The sequence below is a fragment of the Pelmatolapia mariae genome, linkage group LG3_W (assembly GCF_036321145.2).
Source record: "Pelmatolapia mariae isolate MD_Pm_ZW linkage group LG3_W, Pm_UMD_F_2, whole genome shotgun sequence".
Lineage (NCBI taxonomy): Eukaryota > Metazoa > Chordata > Actinopteri > Cichliformes > Cichlidae > Pelmatolapia > Pelmatolapia mariae.
In genome coordinates this window covers 34,402,314-34,429,267 of record NC_086229.1, presented here as the reverse complement: position 1 = coordinate 34,429,267, position 26,954 = coordinate 34,402,314, and the positions used below count along the sequence as shown (strand labels likewise).

Below are 26,954 nucleotides of genomic sequence, written 5' to 3'. Positions count from 1 at the left end.
TGCGCCCATTCCAAAAACTCGGGTGGGAGTAGCTGGCGTCTGGTCTGTCCCTGCATTAACGCTGGCCTCTGAGGTGGAGCCCGCCATGACAGAGCCAACCTCCACACCTGTACTTACACCTCGGGTGGGAGCAGTCGGGCAGGTGCCTGCACCAGTGCCTATGTCAGCTGGGGGTTCTAGAGAGCCCGTCCAGCCTCCTGCCTCATCAGCTGGGGGTTCCGAGAGGCCAGACAGTATGGTTGTAGTAACTCAATGATATATGCAGGGCTCTGACTGTGAGTGCCAACATGTTCAAATTATTGCAAAAGACTGATTCAAGTTTAAATGAAGAGGAAAGCACAGCGACAGGCTCTGCCAGTAAAGCTTATATGCAACTGCTGATTTGTGCATCTGATGAAGCTTATCAGCTCATCGTCTCCATCCACGCTGCCCTCCTCCTCCTCCTCCTCCTGCTGATGTCTCTGATGGAGCATAGTGATGAGCCCCATCTCTCTCCACACATCTCTGATGTCATTCAGCTGGAGTTTGGTCTCCACATTTTCTCTGTGTGTATGTTCACACCTTCTCTGTCATAAACTGGCTGTGTGCAGGCAGGAGAGGACCCAAATGCAAACTCACAGATGTGAAGACGTAAACTCAAAATACAGATTTGTTAACTGAGAGAAGGCGGTACAAAAACTAAACTGGGAAAAATCCTGATAATAACAGACTCTGGGAAACATGGAGAGTTTCACAACCATGAGAGAGGACGAAGCACAGAATTGAGGGAGACGCCGACATAAATACACAGAAAGATAACAAGGGATGTGGGAGCACACGGGGAACACAGCTGATACCAATAATCATAACGAGACAGGAGCAAACACAACATGAGCTACAATGATAAAATTAAATACAGACAAGAGGCAACACTATAAACACAACACTATAAGGTTGCCTCTTATCTGTATTTAATTTTATGTATTTACTTAAATAACAGTATGGTACTCAGTTTTTGGTCATCATCCCACAGATGTAATATTATCTACAGTGTTACGAGTTCAAAATATTGGGGATGGATACAAGAGGAAAACCACAATAACAACACTGGTCCGGCCGGGTCAAGTCAAACGATGATTTTTATGAACACACGTGTGGGAGTTGAATACTGCACGCAGACAGCAAAAGATCTCTCCCTGAAAACCACACAACAATAGTTTTTATGAACATCAGGGTATTAGAACGCCCCCTCATGCGTAAAGTAGGTACAATACAATCAATGTTGACAACTCTTAAAACATTAAAAGAACATCTGCTTCTTCCCGAGGCCAGATCCTTCCCAGTAATCTTCCACTCTGCTTATCCCCTGGAACAACCCGTCTCTCCTGCAAGAATAATCAAACAGCTACAAGGCTTTGCAGATTAATATTTAAATATTTGAACTCTCACCTACACATGAGTTTAACTACTGCTTGTGTGTGTGTGTGTGTGCCTCGACCTCAGCATTCACTCTGTCTGTAAGGGCAGAGGCCAACTCTGCATGTGTGCAATAACCTAACTGAAACCATACATGTAATATGTTGAATAAATGTTCTAATCAAATGCCACTATTCAAAGCTTAATAAAAGAATATAAATGAATAAAGGATAATGATAACTGACATAGTATGTGTTTTGTAAGCGTGTTCTTTCTATAGCTCAAGATCCTTAACACAATAGATTGTTCGGTCCTCGCGCCGAACAAAGTTTCCGACCCTCCACTAGTTGACCGAGCCCCCCCTCATTGGCAAGCACAAAAATACAATGCATGTATATGAAAAGGATTATCACTGCACCTGTAATAGAAAATATTAATATGGGATTATGACAATACCTGTAATAGAAGTTGTAAAAGATACAAAAGATATAACTAAATAAAAGATCATAAAATAACATGATGTAAGTGTCTTGTAAGCATGTGCGGCGTTCTACGCTCTACGTCATCTCACACAATAGATCAGCCAGACATCCCGCTGACTGTAGCTTTTAACCCTTACTGATGTGAGCACAACTCCATAACAAGAACCAAGCGGCAATATGTATAAAGATGATCCTGGTTACACCTGCAATGAAAGATTATATGATTATACCAACACCTGTAAATAGAAGATTAACATGAGGTTATAACAATCACTGTCATCCAAACTTTAATGTAATGTCAATAGCTTCAATAAATGCTTTAATGCAATGCTTATTATATGATTCAGATGCAATGATAAAATAACAGTAAAAAATCTCTTCTCAACAGCTACTCTTATGAAATGTGGATTTTTAAATATTAGGTCTCTCTCCTCCAAGTCTCTGCTAGTACATGACTTAATAATTGATCAACAAATCGATTTACTCTGCCTTACAGAAACCTGGTTGCAGCAGGATGATTATGTTAGTTTAAATGAATCAACACCCCCGAGTCATTCTAACTACCAGAAACCTCGAAGCACAGGCCGAGGGGGCGTTGTGGCAGCAATTTTTCACACCAGCCTATTAATCAACGAAAGACCAAGACAGACTTTTAATTCATTTGAAAGCCTGATGCTTAGCCTTGTCCACCCCAGCTGTAAAACTCAGAAACCAGTCTTACTTGTTATCATCTATCGTCCACCTGGGCATTACACAGAGTTTCTCTCTGATTTCTCAGACTTTTTATCTGATTTAGTGCTCAGCTCAGATAAAATAATTATTGTGGGTGATTTTAACATCCATGTAGATGCTAAAAATGACAGCCTCAACATAGCATTTAATCTGTTATTAGACTCAATTGGCTTCTCTCAAAATGTAAAAGAACCCACCCACCACTTTAATCACACTCTAGATCTTGTTTTAACATATGGCATAGAAACTGAACATTTAACAGTGTTTCCTGAAAACCCTCTCCTGTCTGATCATTTCCTGATAACATTTACATGTACAATAATTCATTACACAGCAGTGGAGAGCAGACTTTATCACAGTAGATGTCTTTCTGAAAACGCTGTAACTAAGTTTAAGAATAGAATCCACCCACTGTTATCATCTTCTTTTTTTTTTTTTTTTTTTTTTTTAACCTGTCCCGTTTGGTTCTTTTGCCATCAGAATTATTGTCTAAAGGCGAAGAAAGATGCCCAACGGATTTACTTTACCAAATGGACCATCCCAGCCTTGCCGTAATGGTCCATTTGATTCAACTTTTTATTGTTTATTTTATTTTCACTTGCTGAATACGGGACAGACTTGACTGGAGGAGAGAATGTGGAGAAAGAAAGAGGGAAAGAAAAAAACCTGAGAAGAGGGACGGGGAAAAAGGGCAAAAAACAAAAACCAACAGAATAAGCAGACAAAAAATACATATATCGATCACCTGGATCACCTGTTGAGAAAGAAAAAAGAAAGCAAGCAGAAGAAAACGAGAGTAATAGAATAAACAAGATCACAATGATATATGAGAATATGACAGTAAATACTAAATATTAAACATTATTGTGCAGCACGTGAGATCGACAGCGCACAGTGTGCTTTGAGGTAGGAGCCAAAAAGGGTGTAATTTGTGTGTGTGATCACCCGTGTGTACACCTGTGAGCATGAACGCGCTTGTTTTTAAAAGGTTCCTTCATGTAATGATCTGCTAGAGGGTGTGGGGGGCCACTGCCCCGACCTCCAGGGCATGAAGCAGGTATGGAGGAGATCAAGACTCCAGACATCCAGAGGCCCCCAGAACACAAGAGACCAAGGAAGACCAACAGAGGGGCAGCCGCGCCACTATCCCAGAAAGAGCTGAGGAGAGTCCCAGATGAGGGGTCACTCAGCAGCCGCGGAGCAGAAGCCAGGGGGGGTTGCAGTGACGTGCCCGTGAGCTCCGCCGGCAGCCAGCTGTGCCTGAGTGGCCGAGCCCCGGGCCGTGAGGCCGAGGGCACCCCATCCCCAAAGTGGCCCGAGCGAGCCCCAGGCTCCAGGCCCCAATAAGCAGCCGCCAAGGAGTGAGCCGGTGGGTACCTGGGCGCCCACCCCCGGAGACAGAGAACCACCAACGCACCGATGTCTGAGGGCGTCCGCCACCGGCAGGGGAAGTGGTGGGGGGATATGGGCCTCCAAACCTTGGAGGGCCTGAGATGTCCTCAGTGTTATCATCTTCAATGCCCTGTACCAACATAGAGCAGAGCAGCTATCTGAACGCTACTCCAACAGAGGTCGATTATCTTGTTAATAATTTTACTTCCTCACTACGTACGACTCTGGATACTGTAGCTCCTGTGAAAACTAAGATCTCAAATCAGAAGTACCTGACTCCGTGGTATAATTCTCAAACACGTAGCCATAAGCAGAAACTCGTAAGCTGGAGAGGAAATGGCGTGTCACAAATTTAGAGGATCATCATTTAGCCCGGAGAAATAGTTTGCTGATTTATAAGAAAGCCCTCCACAAAGCCAGAACATCTTACTATTCATCACTGATTGAAGAAAATAAGAACAACCCCAGGTTTCTCTTCAGCACTGTAGCCAGGCTGACAAAAAGTCAGAGCTCTTTTGAGCCCACCATCCCTTTAACGTTAACTAGTAATAACTTCATGAACTTCTTCACAAATAAAATTTTTATCATTAGAGAAAAAATTACATATCAAATCATCCCACAGATGTAATATCGTCTACAGCTTCTCTTAGTACCACTGATGTTAAGTTAGACTCTTTTTCTCCAAATTGATCGTTCTGAGTTAACTTCAGTAATTACTTCCTCCAAACCATCAACGTGTCTTTTATGCCCCATTCCTACAAAACTGCTCAAAGAATTCCTGGTATTAATTAATTCTTCAATCTTAAATATGATCAACCTATCTCTAATAATCAGCTATGTACCAGAGGCCTTCAAGGTGGCTGTAGTTAAACCTTTACTTAAAAAGCCATCTCTAGACCCAGCTGTCTTAGCTAATTATAGGCCAATCTCCAACCCTCCTTTCATATCAAACATCCTTGAAAGAGTAGTTGTCAAACAGCTAACAGATCATCTGCAGAGGAATGGCTTATTTGAAGAGTTTCAGTCAGGTTTCAGAGCTCATCACAGCACAGAAACAGCTTTAGTGAAGGTTACCAATGATCTTCTTATGGCCTCTGACAGTGGACTCATCTCTGTGCTTGTCCTGCTAGACCTCAGTGCAGCGTTCGATACTGTTGACCATAATATCCTATTAGAGCGATTAGAACATGCTGTAGGTATTACAGCTACTGCGCTGCAGTGGTTTGTATCATATCTATCTAATAGACTCCAATTTGTACATGTAAATGGAGAGTCCTCTTCACACACTATGGTCAGTTATGGTGTTACACAGGTTTCAGTGCTAGGACCAATTCTGTTTACATTATACATGCTTCCCCTAGGCCAGGGGTCGGCAACTCGCGGCTCCAGAGCCGCATGCGGCTCTTTAGTCTTTATTTTGCGGCTCCGGGTGGTTTGGGAAAATAAATTAGAAGTATTTAGCTGAAGTGTATTTTATTTGTGTTTAGTTCTTTTTTAAACTTGTATTTCTAAGTTGGAAGATTATAATAAAATTATATCTTATTATTTTTTCATCGATCAAAATAAGCGTCACACTCGCGGAAGCCGGTATACCCGCCAAAACACGGTGCATTTATCGAGACTTTCGACCCCAGGAAGGCCAATTATGGATCTTCGGATCCACATTATGTTGGCAGCTATTCTCCACCGTGAACTATGTTAAAAACAAACCCCGCTCACGCCTCACAGATGGCAGCTTACAGTCCTGCGTGAAGATGAAAGCCCCGATTTGCAGACTCTGTGCGCAGAGGTTCAGGACCATAAGTCTTATAGTAAACATATCACGGCAGACCCGACGATGTTTGCATGAACATGCTTTTCACCAGCTCTTTATTGACCACTTTTCACACACTGTTGCTGTACGCATACAGCCGGCTGTAGCTTTTCAGCTCACAGCCCGACAACACAACAGCAGAGAGAGCACAGACTTTAAGGCGGCGAGGTGTGATTGGTGCCGTTCAGGTGCGTCCCACTACCCTGCAGCGGCACTGCAGACCACGCCCCGCCACACACATTAACCAGGTAAAATACATATTTAGGCAGAATTTTGCAAATATCTATTTATTTTTTTTTAGCAGCATAGTGCTTTTTTTCCTATTACTTTTTAAAAGTCAGGTCAAGGCTCCAAAAGCCCAAAGGCGATATAAGGGTGGCGGCTCACAACAGTTTTTATTTGCTACATGGATCATTTTAGTTCAGCTGGGTGTCTTTCCTTTTGTTATATTTCTTTAAGAGTTCAAAGTGTGTTAATTACATAAATAAAATGTAATTTTCTCTGTAGCACTTCATGGATTTCATAAGCAACACACCTTAGTTGCTCTGTGGATTCTTTTAAAAAGCAGTTAAAAACTTTTCTGTTCAAACAAGCCTTTTCTTGGTCTACGTATTTTATATTCTTTAGATTATTTACATTTGATCTTTTACATTATGTATAATGTCTATTGATTGTATTGTTTATCTTAACATTTGTGTACAGCGCTTTCTGACTCCCTGTCTGTGAAAAGCGCTTAACCCTTTAAAACCGGTCGGAGCGGGCACGCTCTGTTTTGCGTAACTATTTTTAAATCCCGGTAGCTCTGCAACCACGTAAGCTAGCGCAATAATTTTTTTTGCATATGAAACCGCAGGAGTTGGACTTACATCTCATGCTATCAGCTTGTCCTAGGTCACAGTTTCCTTCCACATATAGCTTTGCAAAAACTGCATAAAAAGCGCTTGCAGCAACAAAAACATAATATTCCAGAAACTCGCTTTGCCGATCCGATCAGCTGTTCATAACACTTCCTAGGTTGGAATCATTGACTGTAGAAAGACGTCTGCGCGAATTTTCACATGTCCGCCATGACCTGCCCGAAACCGGAAGTGATGTCATTTTCGCGGAAATGTAGTCTTTTTTACCATCAGGGCCTCATGAGCCTGTACTGGTGTTTTTAAAAGTTATCTTTGACTTTATGACTTTCTGTGTCGTTTCTGGGATGCTTTGGACTTATATTGCACTGCTGGAAATAGTTTATTTTGATGCATATGCTGCTTTCTTGCAAATTTGCACTATAATATTTATTTTAGTTTTTCCTGCAGTATATAAAAAATGGTGTATCTCAAAAATAAATCTATGAAGACACTCAAAAAAAATTTCCTGTGGTGGGAAACTATTTTGTGCAACTTTTTTGTATTTACAGTTTTGAGGGATAAGCCTCTTACATTTTGCTAACTAGAAATATATGTTAAAAAAACAAACGATTTTCAATTTTTTTTGTAGTTTATTGCACTTTTTTGCAATTTATGAAATTACTATGCACTTAATCCATACATATTATTAAAATTTGGGCTATAACGGTTGTATTGATGTATAGCAACTTGAAATGCTCCCAAAAATGGCACTACAACATGTAAAAATATAATATAAGCTCTGGCGGACTTGGTTCTATGGTAGGTCTTAAAGGGTTAATAAGTAAACTTTACTTACTTACTTTAGTTGTTCACACAAAGCATGACGGTAAAGAAAACCAATATATACAGTGTTATCTTCATTTTAGATTTAAAAAAGTATTTGCAGCTCCCAGTGTTTTCTTTTGCGTGGAAACTGGGTCCAAGTGGCTCTTTGGGTGTTAAAGGTTGCTGACCCCTGCCCTAGGCAGCATCATTAGAAGACATAGCATACTGCTAATCACTGCTATGCAGATGACACCCAGCTCTATCTATCCATGAAGCCAGGTAACACACACCAATTAGTTAAACTGCAGGAATGTCTTAAAGACATAAAGACCTGGATGGCCGCCAACTTTCTGTTTCTAAACTCAGATCAAACTGAGGTTACTGTACTCAACCCTGAAAATCTTAGAAATATGGTATCTAAGCAGATTCTTACTCTGGATGGCATTACCTTGGCCTCCAGTAACACTGTGAGGAACCTTGGAGTCATTTTTGACCAGGACATGTCCTTCAACGCACATATTAAACAAATATGTAAGACTGCTTTCTTCCATTTGCGCAACATCTCTAAAGGTAGAAATATCCTGTCTCAGAGTGATGCTGAAAAACTAGTTCATGCATTTATTACTTCCAGGCTGGACTACTGCAATTCATTATTATCAGGATGTCCAAAAAACTTGCTGAAAAGCCTTCAGCTAATCCAAAATGCTGGAGCAAGACACATGTGTGACTCCTGTGATTAAAGCATCTTTCTTTCAGCTTAACCTTATCAGACAAACCTTACTGGACATAAAAGATGGACTTTCTCATCACTTTCCGGAGTTCAAGTTTTGCAACACGGACCCTCCGTTTGCCGACCCCCCATTCATCTCACCTGAGACGCCTTTGTTCTGGGCCCGTGGAGGCCGCAAACGCCGACGCACAGGGAGAAGATCTGGCGTTCTGGTTCGACTGAGACAGCGCACTAACAGACCACCATTACCCAGTTTATTACTGGCTAATGTTCAGACTCTGGAGAACAAGCTGTGCGAGCTTCGGGCACGGATCTCATTCCAGCGAGAGATGCGGGACTGCTGCGTGATCTGCCTCACAGAAACCTGGCTATCGGACAAGGTACCGGACTCCGCAGTACAACTACCGGGGTTCTCTGTGCACCGCGCGGAAAGGTCACAGGAGCTTACTGGGAAAAGCAGAGGCGGTGGTGTGTGTTTCATGATCAACAACAGCTGGTGTGATTATGCGAACGTGCACCCGGTCAAATCCTTCTGCTCACCGGACCTGGAGTACCTGATGGTTAAGTGCCGGCCATTCTGGCTACCGAGGGAATTCACAGCAGTGATTATTACGGCTGTTTACATTCCTCCACAAGCCGACACTGACCGAGCACTCAGGGAACTGTACAGCGCGATCAGCATTGAGGAAACCGCACACCCAGAGGCGGCGTTTATCACGACCGGGGACTTTAATAAGGGTAACCTGAAGAAAGTCTCACCAAAACTACACCAACACATCCATTTCAACACTCGTGGAGACTGGCTTCTTGACCACTGCTACACCTCTTTCCGGGATGCGTACAAAGCCCTCCCCCGCGCCCCATTCGGCCAATCAGATCACTGCTCCATCCTGCTTCTACCCGCCTACAGGCAGAAGCTGAAACAGGAAGCTCCAACCCTGAGGGCGGTGCATCGTTGGTCGGACCAATCGGAGTCTACGCTGCGGGACTGTTTTGATCACGTGGACTGGGAAATGTTTCACGTGGCTGCTAAAGACATTGATGAGTACACAGACTCAGTCTGCGGATTTATCAGAAAATGCTTGGAAGATGTCTTCCCATCCAGAACAGTTAATTCCTTCCCAAATCAAAAACCCTGGATTAACGGAGATGTTCGCACGGCGCTGGCGGCACGGAGCACCACTTTTGCCTCCGCGAACACATCGGACTACAAACACGCACATTACCAACTCCGGAAGACGATCAAAGCAGCCAAACGTGAGTACAGGGACAGGGTAGAGCAACAGTTTGACAACCCTCACAGTATGCGGCAGGGACTAAACACAATCACAGACTTTAGAGGGAAAACCAGCACACCGCAGACCACGGCCTCTCTGTGTGAAGATCTAAACGTATTCTACGCTAGATTCGACACAGCGAACACCATGAGATCGGACAGTGTGCGCACCGCGGATGACGTCAGTGCGCACACTGTGTCTGAGGAGGATGTGCGGAAGTGCTTCAGCAGAGTGAACGCACGCAAAGCTACTGGTCCGGACGGGACTCCCGGCCGCGTCCTCAAGTCATGCGCGGCTCAGCTGGCTGGAGTGTTTACACACATCTTCAACCTTTCCCTCTCTCTGTCTGTAGTCCCAGCCTTCAAAATGGCCACCATCGTCCCTGTACCCAAATCCTCCACCATCTCCTCATTGAACGACTGGCGACCTGTAGCCCTGACCCCCATCGTGAGCAAATGCTTCGAGAAGCTGGTCAGGGACTTCATCTGCTCTGCACTACCCGACTCACTGGACCCTCTACAGTTCGCATACCGCCACAACAGGTCCACTGATGATGCCATAGCCCTGACACTCCATGCTGCCCTGTCACACCTGGAGAAGAGAGACACGTACAGTGGGGCAAAAAAGTATTTAGTCAGCCACCGATTGTGCAAGTGCCCCCACCTAAAATGATGACAGAGGCCAGTAATTTGCACCAGAGGTACACGTCAACTGTGAGAGACAGAATGTGAAAAAAAAATCCATGAATACACATGGTAGGATTTGTAAAGAATTTATCCGTAAATCAGGGTGGCAAATAAGTATTTGGTCACCTCAAACATGGAAAATCCCTGCTCCCACAGACCTGTAACGTCTTCTGTAAGACGCTTTTCTGTCCCCCACTCGTTACCTGTATGAATGGCACCTGTGCGAACTCATCATCTGTATAAAAGACACCTGTCCACAGCCTCAAACAGTCAGACTCCAAACTCCGCCATGGCCAAGACCAAAGAGCTCTCGAAGGACACCAGGAAAAGTATTGTAGACCTGCACCAGGCTGGGAAGAGTGAATCTACAATAGGCAAGCAGCTTGGTGTGAAAAAATCAACTGTGGGAGCAATCATCAGAAAATGGAAGACATACAAGACCACTGATAATCTCCCACGATCTGGGGCTCCACGCAAGATCTCATCCCGTGGGGTCAAAATGATCATGAGAACGGTGAGCAAAGATCCCAGAACCACACGGGGGGACCTGGTGAATGACCTGCAGAGAGCTGGGACCAAAGTAACAAAGGTCACCATCAGTAACACACTAAAACGGCAGGGAATCAGATCCCGCAGTGCCAGACGTGTTCCGCTGCTGAAGCCAGTGCATGTCCAGGCCCGTCTGAAGTTTGCCAGAGAGCACATGGATGATACAGCAGAGGATTGGGAGAATGTTATGTGGTCAGATGAAACCAAAGTAGAACTTTTTGGTATAAACTCAACTCGTCGTGTTTGGAGGACGAAGAATACTGAGTTGCATCCCAAGAACACCATACCTACTGTGAAGCATGGGGGTGGAAACATCATGCTATGGGGCTGTTTTTCTGCCAAGGGGACAGGACGACTGATGCGTGTTAAGGACAGAATGAATGGGGCCATGTATCGTGAGATTTTGAGCCAAAACCTCCTTCCATCAGTGAGAACTTTGAAGATGAAACGCGGCTGGGTCTTCCAACATGACAATGATCCAAAACACACCGCCCGGGCAACAAAGGAGTGGCTCCGTAAGAAGCATTTGAAAGTCCTGGAGTGGCCTAGCCAGTCTCCAGACCTCAACCCCATAGAAAATCTGTGGCGGGAGTTGAAAGTCCGTGTTGCTCGGCGACAGCCCCAAAACATCACTGCTCTCGAGAAGATCTGCATGGAGGAATGGGCCAAAATACCCGCTACTGTGTGTGCAAACCTGGTAAAGACCTACAGTAAACGTTTGACCTCTGTTATTGCCAACAAAGGTTATGTTACAAAGTATTTGTGACAAAGTGGAGCAGTTGTAAAGCTCTCCATTTGTCCCCCATATGTGTTTACTTTATTTTGCACATTATACACATTATTTTGTTTCTATGTATTTGCTTCCATTTGCTATTTGTCACGTAACATTGCTTCACTCACTATCCCGGGTTTGTTTGTGTAAGCGTTCTGTTGCCGGCAAATTAACATTCTGCAAATCAAGACAAATACTAAGTTATGTTTCTTTATATTTTATTATGTTACAGATTAAGTCATTTGTTCATATTTACTTTGTTTGTCCTTTCAGTCTTCATGAGGGTCAGGTGTGGGGAAACGCCCGCCTGGCATTTCCTCATTTTAAAATCCTGATGATGTCACGCATGACATCAGCGGGTCAAACTAAGTGGAGGGATTTCTTTTTCCATAGAGATGCTTCTGCTTTTGTTTGTGTTAAGGTTTAAAGGAATTTGTTGAATGTTTTTCCTTTTGTTAATATTGCCATTTAGTTGTGTGAATGTGCATATTAGAAGTTTGTAGAGGTTTTGTGTTTTTAATCATCTGTGTAGAGTTTTACATCCCTCAGTTGAGTGAGTGGTACTGGCTGGGCAATTGGAGGGAAATTGATGGCCCTATTTAAAGCCAGTCTCTACAAGATGTAAGAGAGAGGAGAGGTGAGCTGTGTTACCAGAGCCATGTTATGTTGAGTTTTGTTAACTGAATTGATTTGGGGGGAAGTTTTGTTAAGTTCTATTATATTGAGTTCACTGTAAATAAATTGCTCACCTTGGAAATCTGAAATGCCTGCGTAGTCTGCTTCCCTACCACCTTCCTTGACGTTCGTGTCTGACTACTTCACAGTATTGAGTTGTATTTTTGTTATCGACCAAATACTTATTTGCCACCCTGATTTACGAATAAATTCTTTACAAATCCTACCATGTGTATTCATGGATTTTTGTTTTCACATTCTGTCTCTCACAGTTGACGTGTACCTCTGGTGCAAATTACTGGCCTCTGGAGGTTCTGCAGCATCCGGTCCCGTACCAGCAGACTGAGAGACAGCTTTTTCCATCAGGCCATCAGACTGCTGAACACTTCATAGACACCTCACCCTCACTACTGGAACTTCAACATTATGCACTCCATACTGTACATTAATGCCACTGTTTTGCACATACCAACCTCTGTATATTTATATATCTTATTTTATTGCTTACTTTATTTCATTTGTAAAACATGTATATACACACTATATACACACTCACACACACCTTTATATATTGTACATATTGTATTTATTACTTTTTAGATTAGCCATTTTTATATTTTGCTTGTTTTACGTTATTGTATTTTCGCACAACTCTGTTGCTTGTGAAGTTCGCACACAAGAATTTCACTCGCATGTACTGTACCAGTGTACCTGCACATGTGACGTGACAAAAAAAAAAAAAAAAAAGTGATTTGATGTAATCGGCCTTAAAATGCAGCCTTTAAGGCTGCAGACCCTGAATTGGGATACAGCCATGGACTCTGTCTGTGTCCTCAGTTTCCCAGCATGCCTCGGCTGTTTGTCCTGCTGCCCTGTGAGTTTCACACTTTTGAACTGGACCGCCCCACAGTGGTGTGAAGTCGCTCCAACCTCAGTCCTCCAACCGTCCACCAGCGTCAGCTTCAAGGAAACGAACTGAAAGATCCAAACCAGCGTTACAGCGGCCGAACATCCATGAAGACTGACGCTCTGGAAACTGGAGACCTCAGCCTGAACCTGTCTCACAGCGCCACCTACACCTGCTCCGTCAGATCATTTAGACTGAGAGATGTCCCACTGCAGGTCAAAGGTCAACATCAAACCAAAACCCTGCTGTAGAAGATCACAATCACTCAAACTGAACTTTTAATATTGTCACAATAAGCATGCTTGCTTAACCATTTTAAATCAAATTTCAATTTCAACAATTTCAATTTCAACAATTTAATTTAAATTTCAACCATTTAAATCAAATTAAAATTTAACATCTTCCTCCAAATCCTGTTTCTGCTGCACCAGAAGGGCTCAAACCTCCTGCTGTTGTCTGCTGGACCATCAATTCTACTTTATGATGATCTTCAAAGATAAAAACGTGAGTTTATTTGTGAACTCTGTGAAATGCGTCTGATGTTTAGTTTGAACCAATCCTGTGTCAGCTGCAGCCACATCATTGCCACGCATACAAATGGCTGCGTTCCTGTTTAGACCTGCTGGCTGTCAGTGGGCTTCATTCCATTTCAGACTGCCGGTGGTCGCTGTGATCTAAACTCAACATGGCTCCTGTGTTAGAAGAGCCTCTGATTTTAAATTTGCACATTGAATAGTTTCTTTCCAACACTATGGAGCTACCAGCCCAGTATATGTAGCCCACAGTAGATGGAGTTATCAAGCTGCACTGACAAACATCAGGACTCATGTGATCCCTACATGTGGACCTTTCACACATGGATCCAAGTGCAGATTCAACTCTGCATTACATTTGACTTCAGCTGTTACACACTTTCATTTTCTAGCTGTGTCACTTCCTGCTTTTTGGATCAGAGAGTTTATCCATGTCCACAAATGTTTGGCTGCATGTTTGTATCATCTATATTTTCCAGTCTTCATACAGCCAATATTTCATGTGGACTCCAATCTGCCACCTGCCATCACGTTTTCAGGGTTCATTCAGTGTTGAAATGTAGGACAAACAGCAGCACATGTTCTCTAAATGTTTGCAGTCATTTTAAATGAAGCTGATACTACATGAGACATTTTCCACATTTATTGTCTTTGAACAGAGAATAATAAAGCCATCAAACATATACAGGCTGTGCAAATACAAACTTCTGTGGTGCATTTAATGACCTGCAGAGGAGAACAAGTCGGGCTTTTCAGCCCTAACACAACCTCTTTGTTCTCAATACTACAAAACCTTAAAAGGCTGATATGCAAGTTTGCATGAATCACCAACACAGTTGTGTTTGTTTCTAGTATAGTTATAAATAAGGTGATCAAATATCTGCTGACTGATTAGATCCAGTATCTATTACAGATGAACTGATATCACAGCATGTTGTTAATCCGTCATATCAAACTAAACAGTGTTGCTGGTGTAAATATCCTCCAATAAAGTCAGATGAGGGCTGCTGTTGCCAGGTAACGATGATGTCACACTGGATCTTCTGATCTTTAGCATCGTAGCGCTCGGAGTCTGATGTTGGCTCATGTGTTGTCAGACACCAACATGACGTTCTACTAGTCAAGGCCTCAACTTAACCCACTGATGCTGATCACACAGACCCACTAATAGAACTGTTTGATCAGGTTTATGCAGCGTCACCATTAATGTCACATTTAATCACATTTACATTACAAGCCCACTACAACCATTATCAACATGTTAAATTACATTATACATCTGCACTGATTTAAAGTATTTTAACCTGATTCATTGTTTCCACCTTAACAGTTCATTCCTCAAATCAAACAAGATATTTGACCCTCAGAAAATGTACCAACAAATAATTTTGCAATAAAATATTTTTCAACTTTTCCAAGTGAAATCCAACAAGTGTGTTTAACAGTGAAACCAGAGTGGAAGCTGCTCATATAGAGTCCAACCCAGGCTAAAGTAAGTTGAGCAGAGCAGCATCATCAAAGTGTCGGCTCTCTGAACACGGTGCAAGATCGCCATCTGCAGGACAAAACTTGTTTTTCTCCTCGTCAACGTCAAGATGACGTCATCGTACACCAACACATGCAGATCAGGTGACCTGACTGTCTGAGAGGCGGAGTTTAACTGTGGCAGGTAAGCATGAGGAGGAGGAGCAACAACATGATGCTGGAACATCATCATTGCATTATACAGTTTCCTCTCTAACTGGATGCAGCTGTAAACAAGAACAGCTGTGGAACCAGAGTCCTGAGTGTCATCTATGGATGAATGCAGGTCAGTGTGTTGCTGGTGGAGGAGATGAATCACAGGGTCCATCTCACGTTGTAGTCACAGCTTTTCTTCAGCTGCTCTACTCTTCAAATGTAAGGCATCGACGGCTCTCCTTTTCAGGTCCTTTGGAATATCATCTTCACAAAACAAAAACAGTAGCAGTAACAGTAAATTGTACTTATAAACTCACTGAAACCCACGTTTGAACTCTACCTACTTGTTCATCAAGGCATGAGTACAAGGGCAAGGAGATGTCACAGACATGTTGAAATTGTCCTTGTGATGTGAAGACAGTGGACTGGAGGCCACTGCAGACTGTTGGACTCTGTTAAAATCTTCTTCAGTCTCTGTTACAACCGTGGATTAGAGTAGAGAATATGATGTAGTGTCAACATTTAAGGACTGTTCAGCCTGACACATTTTTATATACAGAAATGTGTCAAATGCTGTTAAACTGTATGATCTGCATTGTGTTACACTGAGGAATGACACGCTAGTGTCCTCAGTTCTTGGTGAAATACTAAGATATGAACCTGCTCTTCTGAAGCTTTATGACTAAAGAATTATTGTAAATGAATGAAGACAACAATGATTTTTATTGATCAGCTACAGAAACATGAGTTCATATCAATCCCTGATAAAGCAGCATAACAGAATGGCTCATTTCTGATATCATTAAGATATCAGGTTGGAAAATGTTGAACTTAAAGTAAATGACCTCCAGAAAAGTCAGACAGTGTTTCCACCGTAAAGTGTTGCAAACTCCTTCAGCAGAGACCTGCACTCTAAAGAGAGATGGTGAAACAGCTCAAGGAAAACTGCTGAAAGGCCGTCTGAGGCTTCTCCGCTGTAGCTAAAGCCCAGATTTTAAGAGAGGACAAGCTTCAGGTTCACAGACACAAACAGTAACTCTGCAGTTGCAGAGCTGACCTACCAAAAAGAGGCAACTATAAAAAGTCATTCAACATTTGTTTTTATCCTGAGACCCACTGCCCTCATATGGAGACGTGGTGGTGATGGTAGCTCCATCTTCATCCTCCTCTTTCCAATATATCCACTAACGCTCTGTGCAGATGTACAAACTGTCTGAGACTCTCCAACGTTCGAACCTGAGCTGTGTACTCATTTGAAGGAAGGACAGGTGGGCCCACCCTATCCCAGAATGCATTGCAGCATGGTGGTGGAACATATATTTGGGTCCAGAGATGGAGCAGCACTCTCTCTCTGAGTCTTTGAGGCTGTTTCTGTTTGAGTCTGGATTCAGTTCAGACTAATTTAGCAGCTGTGAGAGCAGAGATTGTAGGCACACCCACAGGTGAGTTCCCCACCCAGAAACAGAGCGTGAACATCACCTCTGTCTAAGCTGTGTTTGTCACAAGCTTTGTTCTGGGCTTTTAAGTGGAGGGTGGAGCTTGTGAGTGATGGAAGCTGAGAGCTGTGTTTGCACATGCTCAGTGTGACAGGATGTTGGCTGCTGTGTTTGCACATGCTCAGTGTGACAGGATGTTGGCTGCTGTGTTTGCACATGCTCAGTATGACAGGATGTTGGCTGCTGTGTTTGCACATGCTCACTGTGACAGGATGTTGGCTGCTGTGTTTTCACATGCTCAGTGTGACAGGATGTTGGCTGCTGTGTTTGCACATGCTCAGTGTGACAGGATGTTGGCTGCTGTGTTTGCACATGCTCAGTGTGACAGGATGTTGGCTGCTGTGTTTTCACATGCTCACTGTGACAGGATGTTGGCTGCTGTGTTTGCACATGCTCAGTGTGACAGGATGTTGGCTGCTGTGTTTGCACATGCTCAGTGTGACAGGATGTTGGCTGCTGTGTTTGCACATGCTCAGTGTGACAGGATGTTGGCTGCTGTGTTTTCACATGCTCAGTGTGACAGGATGTTGGCTGCTGTGTTTGCACATGCTCAGTGTGACAGGATGTTGGCTGCTGTGTTTTCACATGCTCAGTGTGACAGGATGTTGGCTGCTGTGTTTGCACATGCTCAGTGTGACAGGATGTTGTTGGCTGCTGTGTTTGCACATGCTCAGTGTGACAGGATGTTGGCTGCTGTGTTTTCACATGCTCAGTGTGACAGGATGTTGGCTGCTGTGTTTGCACATGCTCAGTGTGACAGGATGTTGTTGGCTGCTGTGTTTGCACATGCTCAGTGTGACAGGATGTTGTTGGCTGCTGTGTTTTCACATGCTCAGTGTGACAGGATGTTGGCTGCTGTGTTTGCACATGCTCAGTGTGACAGGATGTTGGCTGCTGTGTTTGCACATGCTCAGTGTGACAGGATGTTGTTGGCTACTGTGTTTGCACATGCTCAGTGTGACAGGATGTTGGCTGCTGTGTTTGCACATGCTCAGTGTGACAGGATGTTGGCTGCTGTGTTTGCACATGCTCAGTGTGACAGGATGTTGGCTGCTGTGTTTGCACATGCTCAGTGTGACAGGATGTTGGCTGCTGTGTTTGCACATGCTCAGTGTGACAGGATGTTGGCTGCTGTGAAAGCTGAATGCTCTCTGGTTAGAAGTGATGTCACTCATTAGGATAACTGTGCTCGCTCTCTGTCAGAGTACCAGGGCCTCGCTTTGACCACATGACTCTCAGCACACAGCATGATGTGTGCGCTGTAAACAGGAAGCAGAGGAGCAGGACTGAGGTAAACCTCTGAGGGATCAAACGGAGACTGAGCTCCACATGTTTCCACATGTTTCTGCTCTGCCTGTGTTTGATGATTATTTCAGGTATAGATGATGGAATATGACCAGTCTGATGTCAACCTGCTTCTCTGACAGCGCCTCACCTCTCTGTGCTGCCCCCTGTCCTTGCTGCCACTTTATTAGGTACAGCTTGCTAACACAGGCTCAGACCTGCTTTGCCTTCAGAGCGGCCTTAAATCTTCATGGCTCAGATTCAGCGAAGTGCTGGAAACATCCCTCAGAGTCATGTGATCAGTGACGTCTGCTTCAGCACTGACAGATAGAAAAGTGCATCCACATAAACAGGATATATAATAGAATCAGATACTGATTTTCACCTTTTCAGCCCTTTGTCTGGATGCTAATCCAGCTGTGGGTGTTTGTGATGACAGTAAAAAAAATGTCAGACTTACAGCTCCTGTTTTACTGCATTAAAGTGATCAGATAACTTCAGCACTTTGACATGGATGGTAGTGAAAGCAGGAAATGACAAATGTAGCACAGCAGCAGCGTTTCACACGTCTGAGCTGGAAACAGAAACTCTGGTATGAACATCATTCATAGAAAAGCTTCCAGCTTCTTTTGCCGGGCTACAGTTTGGATGGATTTGCATTTAAAGATACAAAGAGACTAGAATGGTTAGGGTCAGGAGGTCAAAGGTCAGAGCCTCTGTGGGTCTGAGGGCGGTCTCACGCTGGAGACGGATGAAGGAGTCTGACCTGAGCCAGTGTTTGACATGAACACATCAGCACTGCTATCAGTGAGCCTAACGACAGCCGTTAGCATCATTTCAGTGTTTCAGTCATTTAAAAACACTTCCTGTCACTGTGGTGGTTACAGTGACATCATGCAGTTTGTGTTTTGACCTCCAGAGGGCGACAAATCAGCACAGACAGAGAGCTCCATTCAAACTTTGCTGCCATCAGTAATAATTCTTCAAATATAATCATCAGTGTTTGAGCAGTTATGATATCAGGGACAATCTAGACATGTGTGACAATACTGAACATGTCACATGACACACCTTAAACATCATGTGATTCACTCTCAGTCTGCACTTTCATTCATGACTTCAACAGGTTGAAATGAGCTTTGAAGAAACATTCAGTGAAATAAATCTTTCATCACAGGATTCATGTGAGCAGCAGATGAACTTTGTACTAACAACATCTTCAATATCAGATTCTGAATGAAGCTCAGGTGTTGATGCTGCTCACTGATTGGACGGTTGGTTTCAGCTCTGCTCTCAGTCTTTACTGCACAGGTGAAGGTAGAAAGTGTGTCTGGATCTATAGACTGGAAACAGAGAAACATGCTGAACATTTGAAGCTTTGCAGCAGAAATGTTCATGTTACAAATACAGCAGAGCTGACCTGGGATCAGTGTGTTCACACCTGCAGCTACAACAAGGTTTCATGTCTCCACACGTCAGCATGTCAACTTTACTCTGACTCAGTCTGAGCAGTCAGACGTCTGTGAAGGTTCTCAGTCATCCAGGTCATCCAGGAGGCGGTGGTTTACGACACCAACTGTCTGCCATCTATAATCCAGTTTTGAGATCCCTTCCCAGACGCCTTAACGCCCACTCACATCCTGGGCCATCTGACCTCGGGAAATCACATGATAGGGTGGGGCCAGGTTTCACAATGAGCTCACCCGAAACTCTGGCTGATTAGGACCCACACCCACTTTCACACCTCGGCTCATGTGATTGGGTAGAGAATCATCAGGGGGTCCTTTGTCCCTCTTTGGGGGGAAACTCCCACTGGGTTTAAATCTGGGACTCTCCACCATTTGACCCTTAGAACTGAAGAAGCTTCTCGGATGAGAGGTGAAACATCTTCAAGCAACTCAAAGAAGTCCAGACGCTTTTCTTTCCAAGCTCCTTAGACGAGCAGTCAGACGGCATATTTTTAAAGTTAACACATCAACACACAGAGCTGAGCCCCTCCCACCTGTGCTAAGCTTCAGGGTGAGTCCCGCCTCCTTCCAGGAAGCAGCTCACCTGTGTGTCCGTGTTTAGTGTCCAGGTGTGGAGTGGAGCTTGTTGTTGGTGTGTGAAGAAACTGTAAGTTTGCTTTGTTTCCTCCTTTAACAGTTTGTCTTTGTATTCATGGAAACAGCACAAGCTAAAAAAGTCACAAGTTAGTCTTTTACCTACATGTAGTTGATAGTTTATAGATTCTCATGTCTGACTCTGCTTTAAAATACTGCGTCATACAATGTCGGCTTTGTTCACACCATAAATGGGTTTGACAGGTTTTACATTTCGAACATAAATCACTGCTTTTTGGTTAATGACAAAAACTATTTAAAGATAAATGTATTTAAGCAATCATTTTCTTATATTTTTTTAAATAAAAGTCACAAGTTTCTTGTTAGGCATAGTATTTATACTATATTCCGACTTTTAAAATAATACAATACTTATTTAAAGTCATTGGTTTTTGCAAAGTGCTACAAAGTGTTACAAATGTTATTCAGTCTCTATCTGTAAAATAATCTGTGAATAAAGGAACATGAACATGAACACTTCTGAGAAAATGATTTTTTTTTTTGTCCAACTATTTACAGGGCCTTGAATATAAAAGCTGAGAGTCTTTAAGCTCTTCTTAACTGAAAAAACTGTAACATAAATATGTTTTTGCTGAACAGCAAGTAAGACTGCCCTATTGTCTAAAAGTAAATCCCTGATGCCAACTGTCAGGTTTATATTGTTGATTGTCATTTATGCTTAGAAATATTTACTCATATATGATTAGTTTTATAATCGATTGCATAATGATAGAGGTTTGATCCTTAGTAGTCTGTAAAGACTCTGTAGTATTAAATCCAGTTCTTTGTATTCCTTAACGGCCAAGAAAGACACGGCTCAAAGTGGTCTAACTTAAAAAATGATCTTTAATTTTACATTTTCTAGAAAATGGAGACTGAGCAGGCACATAGACATGCCAGCCGAAGTCTGGGGGATCAGGAGGGCGTCTCACTATATATTTTGCAGCACGTTACACATAGTTTCGATACAAACAAATATGGTACAAGTTCCTCTTTTCTTTGTGTCAAATTTCCGGTGGAGCTTTGCACTTCCTCTTTCTAAAGTAGTCAAAGGAGTTTGCAAAGAAAAGCGTCTGGACTTGGTCTTGAAGACGTTTCACCTCTCATCCGAGAAGCTTCTTCAGTTCTAAGGTCAAATGGCCGAGAGTCCCAGATTTAAACCCTTTAAAGATCCATCTGCATCTAAAGGATAAAGGTCACTCTTTCGAGGATGCCAATGTTCACATTTTGGACGGAGAGGACAGATGGTTCGAAAGAGGAGTGAAAGAGGCCATCTATGTCCACTGTGAGCGACCATCTTTGAACAGAGGCGGTGGTTTACGACACCAACTGTCTGCCATCTATAAACCGACACTCTTTCTAAAGTCTGTTGCCAGGGCAACTTGTCACCCTTACATAAAACAATATAATCAGAAAATAAGAATTAAAAATATATATTGAAATCCCAACAAAAGCTGGAATGCAGGTTTAGGGAAGTTTTTTATGGGGTCACAGTTCTCTCCCTCATGCACGAGAAACACAAAGAGCTCTGCTTGGTGTTCAAAGCTTTTTGCTGTTGTAGTTGAATTGCCTTGTTCCATCGAGGGTTTGTGCGAGGCAGACCCATCAGCAATCATCATCTTTATGCTGGCATTATGTCCCGTTTATGTTCTCAGTAAAGTATGTTTGAAAAGAAAACAAAGTCAAGTCATGCAGAAGGTTGGAGAGTGGTACACTATTCATGTTGTTTATCATGATGAAAAAATAAATGCACTGTATTGATAATCCACAAGTTGCAGACTTAAAAAAATATCATTCTATTTTTAATAAAAGTTGAAACTGCTCAGAGAAAAACAAGAGATATAAGATACACTTAACTCTGACAACACAAAGATAAACAGTTACAAACTAATTTGAAAATCTCCCTCCTCCCACTTCTCACCTGTCCTACAGTTTTTTTTTTGTGTCATAACACAACCATTAGCAAAAACATGATCTGAGCAAATAATTTCATTTCATGGGTGCAATTAAATTCCTTGCACATAAATGCAACAACTCAGCAGCCGCGCTCACAAAGAAGCCATTCAACCTACAACACCCTCTTGGAGGCGGAGCCCAAAGAGCAGCTAGCAGTTACAGTATGAACTCTCTGTAAGCAGTCAGCTTGGTCCTGGGCACTGTTACTGAAATGAAAGCTGTGTCTCAGATGGATGTTAGTCCAACACATCAGACACGACCTCTGCCGCTCTCAGTTGATGTGCACATGAATGATTTGTGTTTCCTCTGCAGGTAGAAAGTGTGTGTGAGCTGAATTGAGCAGCATGGATCAGTGTGAGGACAGAGAGGAGGGAGTCCCTCCCTCTAAAAGCACTCTGTGTGGGGAACATGAGAGCCAGACCAAAGCTCAGAGGTGAGATGACCATCTCTAACTCTCCATGACTCTTCTCCATGTCACAGCTCAGCACTCACATCACTGCTCCATCATTATTCACAGGAACCCACCTGGACCTCCACCCAGCTCTGTGTCCTTACAGAGTGATGCGTCTAACCCACGCCTCATTGATTTTAAAGTCCAGCAGGCATCTCCTGCAGAAAGGTAATGTGTGTTTAAATGTTGTGAACAATAAGTTTGTGAATAAATCCTCCATAATGTTTGATGTCAGTTCAGCTCTTCTTCACACACATTTCTGTGTTTATATGTGAAGCGGTGTGTAATCAATGTAATCAATTATTGTAAATGTAAATGTTATCAGGAAATGATCACACAAGAGAGGGTTTTCACGAAACACTGTTAAATATTCAGTTTCTATGTAATATGTTAAAACAAGATTTAGAGTGTGATTAAAGTTGAGTTTATCATTTTTTTTCCCAGTTAGGGTTGCAAAGGATAAGAGTTTGGGTTTCATATGAATTAAAAGTCTTAGGGTCTTCGGTTAATTAATACGATGGATTAAAGGAGTTCTGAACGTCTCATCCTTGGCCTGTACTGAGGATTTGAGGATTTTGACACCTAATGTGAGGCACCTTCTTCACCGCACCTTTCTGCAGTTCTGATAGTTGTCTAACCTCCCTCTGTGCTACCTCGATCCTTGCCTCTAGTCACCTTCTCCATGGAGGGTACTGCTTCTTTTGGCTGAACAACATGTAGCCAAGCATCTCACTGATCACTGCTGCTGTAGTGTAGATCAGCTGGTTAGTCTCTGTAGTGGTCGCAGCAGGTATTGTCCGTAGTGCTGCAATCACATCATCTAGTAGATCCTCAAAGGGTACTTCCTTTAGTCTTGGTAACCGGCTACGGAGGATCCAGGCTTCAATGACAGTCTGACTAGAAAGCTGTGACACTTTTTAGATTCATTCCTGTTAGCGTTTATGCTGGATGGGAACCCTCCGCACCTTGGATATGTTTCTGTAAGTAACTAATCAGTTACTTCTGTAAAGTAATCAAAATGAACTAAACCAAGCTAATCTGCACACTGACTGGAAAACATGAAGGATATAAGCAGTGCTCTCTGATGGAAGGGTTTGATTGTGAAATCTTTGCAGGAAGTGTGTATTCATAGCAAACTAAAGGCAGGTCACTGAGTGTTTAACAAGACAGGCAGACAGGAAAAGCAGCTCATTAGTGTTGATGAAATCAATGAAGCATCACTTTGTTTCCAGACTAAACGCTGCCTTCAAACAGTATCTCCACTTTTACTCTTCTCTGTGACCATCAGAACTTGTGCACCATCTTTTACATTTTGATATTATAGAAACAGTCAGTAAATGATTTTAGTGATAAAGAAATGTGTTCACAGAGAGAGGAAGAGGAGTGGTGTTTGTGAGGAGGAGCAGCTGTCCTGCTGTGCTTTGTGTCAGGACGTCCTGAAGGATCCAGTCTCTACCAGCTGTGGACACTGGTTCTGCAGACAGTGCATCTCCTCATACTGGGACCAGTCTGCTTCATCAGGAGACTCCTCCTGTCCCCAGTGTGGAGAAAGATCCAGAAGCAGAGCTGGACTGCAGACAGCCAGTCAGAGCAGCTGTGTACAAAGTAAGACTGAACATCTGTCTGCTGATGGACTCATTTCTGAAAACTGGACTTCTTGTTGTTGTTCAGACATTGAAGAGTTTTCTTTTTCTTTCTTTCAGCAGATGTTGGTCTGCAGGAGGTTTTAGATGAACATAAGATCAGTCTGAGGAGGAGATGTGAGCGTGTGACTGAAGGAAATGATGAAACAGGAAGTAGAACCCTCCTCAACAGGATCTACACTGAGCTCTACATCACAGAGGGACACAGTGAAGAGGTTCATACCCAACATGAGGTGAGGCAGCTGGAGACAGCTTCCAAGATGGACGCCCTCCATGACGCTCCAATCAGGTGCCAGGACATCTTTAAAGCCTTCCCTGACCAGCAGAGACCCATCAGAGTGGTTCTGACCAACGGCGTGGCTGGTGTTGGAAAAACCTTCTCAGTGCAGAAGTTCACTCTGGACTGGGCAGAGGGCTTGGAGAACCAACATGTCAGTGTGGTGGTTCTGCTTTCATTCAGGGAGCTGAACCTGATCAGAGATGAGCAGTACAGTCTTCTGGAGCTGCTCCATGTTTTCCATCCAACATTACAGAAGGTCACAGCAGAGAAGCTGGCTGTCTCTCAGCTTTTGTTCATCTTTGACGGCCTGGATGAAAGCAGACTTTCATTGGATTTCACCAACAGGAAGCTGCTGTCTGATGTCACACAGAAGTCATCAGTCAGCCAGCTGCTGACAAACCTCATCCAGGGGAATCTGCTTCCCTCGGCTCTCGTCTGGATAACTTCCCGACCTGCAGCAGCCAATCAGATCCCTCCTACATGTGTCGACAGGCTAACAGAAGTACGAGGCTTCACTGACGCCCAGAAGGAGGAGTACTTCTGGAGGAGATTCAGTTATGAAGAGCTGTCCAGCAGAATCATCTCCCACATGAAGACATCCAGGAGCCTCCACATCATGTGTAGAATCCCAGTCTTCTGCTGGATCACTGCTACAGTTCTGGAGCACATGTTGACTACAGAGCAGAGAGGAGAGCTGCCCAAGACCCTGACTGACATGTACTCACACTTCCTGCTGGTTCAGACAAAGAGGAAGAAGAACAAGTACCATGAGGGACATGAGACGAGTCCACAGGAGCTGACGGAGGCTGACAGGGAAGTTCTTCTGAAGCTGGGGAGGCTGGCGTTTGAACATCTGGAGAAAGGAAACATCATGTTCTACCAAGAAGACCTGGAGCAGTGTGGTCTGGATGTGACAGAGGCCTCGGTGTACTCAGGAGTTTGTACAGAGATCTTCAAAAGAGAGTGTGTGATCTTCCAGAAACCAGTCTACTGCTTTGTTCATCTGAGCATTCAGGAGTTTCTGGCTGCAGTCTACATGTTCCACTGTTTCACCAACAGGAAGACAGAGGTGCTGAAGAAGTTTTTGGGAAAAAAATACAACGAGTCCTCTCTGGATGATTTCCTTAAACGAGCCATGTATAAATCCCTCCAGAGTAAAAATGGCCACCTGGACCTGTTTGTTCGCTTCCTTCATGGCCTCTGTCTGGAGTCCAACCAGAGACTCTTAGGTCTGCTGGGTCAGACAGAGATCAGTCCAGAAACCATCCAGAGAGTCACCGACAACCTGAAGGAGATGAACCGTGATAAAATCTCTCCTGACAGAAGCATCAACATCTTCCACTGTCTGATGGAGATGAATGACCTCTCATTATTTCAGGAGATCCAAGGGTACCTGAAGTCAGAGAACAGATCAGAGAAGAAACTCTCTGAGATCCAGTGCTCAGCTCTGGCCTTCATACTGCAGATGTCAGAGGAGGTTCTGGATGAGTTGGACCTGCAGAAGTACAACACATCACCGCCGGGACGACGCAGACTGATTCCAGCTGTGAGGAACTGCAGAAAGGCTCGGTGAGTCCAGATGTGAACTACAGACACTCAGAAACAGACATTCTCTCCCTCTCTGTCTTTGTACCGTCACTCAGGTCCAATGGAAACAGTGACATTTACAAACCAATCAAAGACAAACTGATCCATGTCAGTTTATAACAATATTCAAAGTGAATACAGGCTGCTGCTGGACACAGACAGGTAACATCATTTTGACTTGCTGTCAACTGGATCTGGAGTCATAAACACTGAAGCCCAGAAAAATAATACAAATTTGTTTCTGCCAACTAGCGACACACCAGCAGACTAATGGCTCAGAAAGCTAAAATGAGCCATTCATTTCTTCAGTTCCCCAGAAATCAGATCTGATATCAACAGCTCTGAGTTTATTCATCATTATTGTCCGGTGATGAGATTTCTGCTCCATTTGGTAACAGTCAGAACTAGAGATGGACCGATCCGATATTACGTATCGGTATCGGTCCGATACTGACGTAAATTACTGGATTGGATATAGAAGAGAAATAAAAAATGTAATCCGATCCATTAAATATCAAAAAAGCACCTCACAAAACTTGCGACACAGCATAACTCGGCTCATAACCGTAGCAGGTCGGAGCAGTGTGCTCACGTGATAGAGCGGCTGTGTGTATTTGTAGCCTCGCTACCAAACCAGCATTTCATCTCCGAGGACTTTATCCCAGAGAGAAGTAAAGCAAGTGTGTAAGTTCATCTCTGAATGTTTGTAAAGCATTCCCACGTTAAGCTTAACAACCGATATATGGAGCGAGTGCCTCTTCTCTCTCTCCCCTTCCTGCCGCTACTTCATGAAACTGATCAATGATCAGCTGATCGGCTTTTCTGTCGCGAGACCGTCTCTCTTCTTTGTTTTTGGCCCACTTTGCACCAG

The 26,954-nt window shown here is 43.5% G+C and overlaps 1 protein-coding gene and 1 pseudogene across 1 annotated transcript in view; both read left to right on the top strand.

Moving 5' to 3' along the window:
* The window catches only part of LOC134622284 (NACHT, LRR and PYD domains-containing protein 12-like), a 1,346,881-nt gene that overhangs the window by 1,168,737 nt on the left and 151,190 nt on the right, over positions 1 to 26,954 (top strand). The window lies entirely within an intron of this gene.
* LOC135932512 (protein NLRC3-like) lies at positions 23,911 to 25,984 on the top strand (annotated as a pseudogene).